Source organism: Osmerus eperlanus, chromosome 15 (genome assembly GCF_963692335.1).
Source record: "Osmerus eperlanus chromosome 15, fOsmEpe2.1, whole genome shotgun sequence".
NCBI classification, from domain to species: Eukaryota; Metazoa; Chordata; class Actinopteri; order Osmeriformes; family Osmeridae; genus Osmerus; species Osmerus eperlanus.
The window spans coordinates 1082415-1088070 of record NC_085032.1 but is presented as its reverse complement, the minus strand read 5'-3'; the positions used below and the strand labels follow the sequence as shown (position 1 = coordinate 1088070).

At 41.5% G+C, this 5656-nt stretch overlaps 1 long non-coding RNA gene across 2 annotated transcripts; it reads right to left on the bottom strand.

Annotated features, from left to right (window-relative positions):
* Positions 1–1584: 1584 nt before the first annotated feature.
* On the bottom strand, positions 1585–3369 carry LOC134035316 (uncharacterized). Of its 2 annotated transcripts, XR_009932348.1 has the most exons (4): positions 2863–3369; positions 2448–2710; positions 1983–2177; positions 1585–1680 (listed from the first exon to the last, which is right to left on the bottom strand). It is a non-coding gene; the product is annotated as an uncharacterized LOC134035316 (long non-coding RNA). The 2 variants fall into 2 exon arrangements; XR_009932347.1 differs by lacking the exon at positions 2863–3369 and having other exon boundaries at positions 2448–2776.
* Positions 3370–5656: the final 2287 nt, after the last annotated feature.

The following is a 5656-nucleotide window of genomic DNA, read 5'->3' as shown; positions in this document are numbered from 1 at the left end:
AAGCCACAGATGCAGCTGAACTTTACAGACAGGAAATGGGACATAGGTTGACAACCGTTTCAGTGCACTGACCCTTTCCAGTCTGATGAAGACAAGAATAGGGCTGAGACAGAGATCCACCATCTTTGCTCTGATCTGTCAGCTCTGTTCAACTATACTTTACATGAGCACTATGGGCCATTCCAAGACTGGGTAATGGACGTGATTAACATCACCAGAAGATGTGCATAAAAGAGCAGTTCTCTCCCCACAGCATTAATTGTTCAACTGCATTATAGATTTTACATGGCATAATACTGTAATTAATATGTAAATTCGTGGAGATAGTGTCAAAGAAATCTGACATATATTTCAAATCAGATTATTCTTTAATACACCTGTTCACTGTGTATGACAAACATTTGACAACCAGGCCCCAATAACATGGGGTTATTGGGGCCTGGTTATACCTGTTATGCACATTCTAACAAATACAAAAAATAACATTGAAAGATAAAACCAAAGCACCAACCTTTTGTGTATCAAAACTGACAAGCGTACTTAAAAAGTGCATAGATTAACAAGGTTTCTTACTAGCATTTCTACCATCCTTAAAGGGCAGAGCTATATTGCTCTTCTAAGGCCTTGATAACTGTGATGACCTCTGAGAGACCAGCTACAGCCACCACATGTTCCCTGGAAATGTTGGTGCGGCACTTCACACATGCTTGTGTTCCTTGGAGTAAGAGGTCCACACACTGATGGCAGCCAATAAGGCTGTGGCAGCATCTTGCCAACATGGGACTGTCCATCACTCCTGGGACAAACAGATAAAACACGGCTACAGTTAGTTCTCATCAGCACTTAAATTGCAATTTTATGCCTTGTTTTTTTCCAACTTATCCCCAAAAAGTATATATCACTGTTGATGAACAGATGACAAGGATCCCTTTACGTGAGTAAATTAATACCAAGAAAGCAATTGGTCTAACAGGAAAAAGGCATACTGTCATGAGCCTATAATATTGCTTAGCTCCGCTGGCAATCACATATTTAAAATATCAGTTTAATTGGACTTGAATATGCAACTTCAACGCTCCTTGTGGTGTCATGATGGTCACATGCCTCTACACATAGAGCACTTGAATGATGTCCTCAGGATTTCTGCTTGTTGCTGTGAGAGCACCTCACTGTACCTATTCAGCTCCCTAAGTTTTGCTGCAACAGCTGGTAAACCCTCTGCGGCAAGCAAGACCTCCTCAATCTTCTCGCTTCTCCTAGTCCATCCTGCCTTGAAATTGACATACGGAATTGTGAGGAGACCAGATATGGGTGGTGTTAGTAATAATAAGCACATGCAATTGGACTGTAATGCTTTATTCGGCTCAGAGGAGTGTGAGTGGCATTTTTGGTTCAATAATTGTCATTTTTGTTGTTTACCAGTCACCATCATCATCATTACTGACAATTCAGATAGGCTTGAATTAAATGTACTGTGTAGCCATCCTGTCTATTGATGAATATTAATATGCTTGCATATTTTATTGTAAATCCAGACTTTTAACCTTTGCAACAGTTAGTAAAAAGTTTGGAGTTAGTGCACTTACCTGACTTTTCTTCTCTTCCTCCTCCCTATTTCAGCAAGGATATCTTCTTTAACAGCAAAAACCTTACTTGAACTCTGTTTCCAATAAATTGATCCTAAGGAGGGACAAGTTATTAAATAAATAATTAAGTTATTTATTTAAGTGAATACCACACATTATAATGCAATAACTTTATTATATATATAAAAAAGTATAGTTTGGTTAATTTACTTTAACGAAACACAACCATTAGATATTTGACAAGTTACAGCTGTATTCCATAGCCTCCCATGGGTTTCTAAAACCTAAAATGTTCAATTTCCTATCACCCCCCAATACCAATATTTGTATTCACATGATGGCATGCTTGTTTTCATACTAAGAGTTGGAGTAAGAGAAATGTTCAAATGTTCCAACCTTTAGTGCCAGAGGTGTCAAGAAGCAGATTCCCCTGACTGTCAGTTAGGAAGACATCTTCTTGTGTGTCCACAGCCTCTTTGACTTTGTTGGTTATTATTTTCACACAGGCCTCTGATTCTTCAAATTGAATTTGAAGAATGAGATTTTTCCGTAACAATCCTCTCCCCCTCCAGTTGCCCAATAAAGATTGTCCTATGGGAACACAGACATGTTTGGTCGAACAGGAAAAGTTAAGTTAAGTCCTTGTATGTAATTACAATAGTCAATGGAGAGGAGTGCAGAATACTGTTAAACACAATCTAATCTGCACCTGAAATCATATTGAGATCCATAGGATCACTTTTGTAGACTGTACTTAAATCCCAGTTCAATAGCTTTTTAGACCAATGCTACAAGTCTAATATGTTGTTGCCCATTTAGCTAGGTTTACATTACTGTAACAGTGTGTTCTAAAAGCCTTACCTCTGGTAGATTCTGGGGTTTGTAGCAGGAGACGATGAATGTGTAGCTAATGCAGTTTGAGAAAATGAGAAACAAGGTATATTTGGTCCAGGGATTGAATAGACGGGGGTTGAGTTGGTGCTTGGTAATGGCCCCGGTACATCATCACCCATCACCTGGAAGGTGACCCCGTCATCCAGGTCAAGAGAGCTGAAAAATCCAGCTTCTAGTGGGAATACAGACACTCCATTCCGATGTGTCAAGTAAAGACTTGATTGCGTGATCTGAAAAAAGTTATTGAGAAATAATGTTAGCCAGGAACGTCAGAAGAACCGTTTGTTAGCTATTCTCATAGCTAGCTACCACGTGGAGGATCAAGCTCGGCTATCTAGCTAGCTTTAGGTTGTAAAATGTAACATTCATGAAAGTAACAAACCTTGAAAATCTCTGCCAAATTGTCCACTGTGATGTTTTCACTCCGCTTGATGGCAGATATTGTACCTCGAGTCATCGTGTGCGTTGACATATTTACAGAAACTTAGAGGCAATAACTTGCAGCAATGCAAAGGTGTACAATAAATCACATGTGATTTGTGCGCAAACCAGGCGTAGCCTACATACGTCACACTTTGCTTTAGAGACACGGTACAAGTTCGTAAAAGTTTTTTTTAAATTGTTTTATTATAATTAATATGTAATAAAAAAATATTCATAGGGGACAATCTTCATTAGGTTCCATGGCATCTCCCCAGCAATTGGGATTAGTATTTGGACGACTACCACAAAACTTTGGCTAGGTGGGCCTATAATGAGTTGGGCAACATCTTCATCCCCATAAATATTTTACCCATTCTGAAAAATGACTAGTGAAGACGTATTAGATAATACCCAATTGCTCTGAAAGTACCAAGTCAATGAAAGGAATAGTTAAGATAAGTTCAAGACAAAATCAATGTATTTATTACACAAATGTGAGTTGCAGGTGCACTGTTACACTCCAGTTGAGTATCACAGGCATATTTCTCTCCTGGACATAACCAAGGGTTATGTGCTCATGAGATTAATATTGCAAGGTATAGATCAATCAATCATTGTTTATTATATTCAGAACATTGTATTTGTCACATACTACATCGGGGTGGGTGTGTGTCTGTGAGAGAGAAGGGGAGTTGAGGTCAGACACTGATGTTGGACGAGAGGGCCTGGCTCGCAATATGCATTCTAGTTCATCCCAAAGATGCTCAATAGGGTGGAGGTCAGGGCTCTATGCAGGCCAGTCAAGGTTTTTCACACCAAACTCAACAAAACATTTCTCTATGGACCTCACTTTGTGCATAGGAGCACAATCAAGCCAAAACAGGAAAGGGCCTTCCCCAAAATGTTGCCACAAAGTTCAAAGCACAGAATTATCTATATTCACATTTATGCATTTAGCAGACGCTTTTATCCAAAGCAACTTCCAAGAGAGAGCTTCACAAAAGTGCATAGGTCACTGAATATAACAACGAGATAGCCCCAAACTGTTATGTTGAACCAACTGGCTACTGGGGTGTGGACCCAAATGCACGACTCCACTGAAGGTATGGTTGACTGGTTTATTGAAACTGAGGTGAAGGAGAACGAAGGAGATCCGGTGGGGCAGGCAGGTGTGGCAAACAGGCTGATGAACCGGAGGATGTGGTCTGTAGCAGGCAGAGAGAAAACAGGATATTAGGACGGGCTAGATATATTACCATAGACTTAGGAGCCGATACTAACTTCTGGATGAAGCGTTGAACTGGCGATGAGTGACTGGTAAACCGGGGTTGAAATACTGTGGTGCTGATGAGGGGATGGGTTGCAGGTGTGGCAATTACTCAGGAGAAATGGAGTATGGCATGAAACCTGGAGCTGGCAAATGGGGAATCCGGATCAGGCCGGGGACATAACACAAACATTGTGGGTAACCAAACATGAAGCATACATTGTGAAAACCAAATAAGTCCCAAAGGGAAGAACCATAAGAGCATGTAGTTAGACAAGTTACAATAAAACAGCATTGAACCTCAAAAGTGCAAGAGTGTACCTGTGGAAAAAGCAAGCAACAATAATATATTTCACAGCGAGTACAATCATTTTAAGTCAGTTACAACTAACCAACAAGAGCAACAAGTCTCTCAGTCATTGTGATCCTGGAGGAAACCAACATCAGATCCAGCCAAACATTCCTAAGTACCGTTGTACTCCTACTACTATATAGTAACATTTTATACTCAAGCATAAATTAATTCATCAGTAGAACTAAGGTTCCAGCCCAAAACCATGAAAATAACATTTGGCTTGATTTTAACCCAATGAACATACTTGAGGAGTGAATTTAGCCATTTCACACATCGGCTGCACGTTGTATACGATCCAATAGACCCCTGGTAGAGAATGTCGTATTCCAACTATGGCTTGTCTCATATAAGGACTGTCAACTTTCACTCTTTGCAACACTTACTAGCCCAAGATGAGCCCGGTCTGCCACCTTTAAGTCTGGGGACCCTGATCAGTAGAGGACGGCCAGATACAACCTTTGAAGTCCATCAAAGCAGCGTAAAGGGGTTACAGAACCAAGGTGGAGTCCAGCTACAGTTGGTTCTGACCCCAGGCGCATGTGCAGTGGACTTAGAGCCATCACAGACGACAAAGGGAGAGGCTACAGTGAGACCCAGTCCTCTGTCCTGCTACCAGACAAGCTGAATGCCTTCTACGCTCGCTTTTAAAGGGACAGTGACCCCTCCGCAGTGGAGTTACCTGAAAGCCAAGCCAGTGGTGTGCCTACATTAACTGTAGCTGAGGTGAGGCTTTGCTTCCAAAAGAACAACCCTCGCAAGGCACCTGGCCCAGATGGTATATCAGGTAGGGCCCTCAGGAGCTGTGCTGACCAGCTAGCAGGGGTCTTCAGTGACATCTTCAACCTCTCCCTCAGCCTGTCGGTACTCCCCACCTTCTTTAAGACACCATCGTGTGCCCAAGAACACCAAGATGACCTGCATGAATGACTATTGCCCGATAGCACTGACCTCTGTCATCATGAAGAGCTTCGAGCGGCTAGTCAAATCATTCATCTGCTCCTTGCTGCCTCCCACCCTGGACCCTATACAGTTTGCATATCGGTCCAACAGGTCTACAGACGATGCCATTGCCTTGACTATGCACATTAGGAGTTTTGAGTTAACTAAGTTTATTCGGTATGGAGAAAAAAA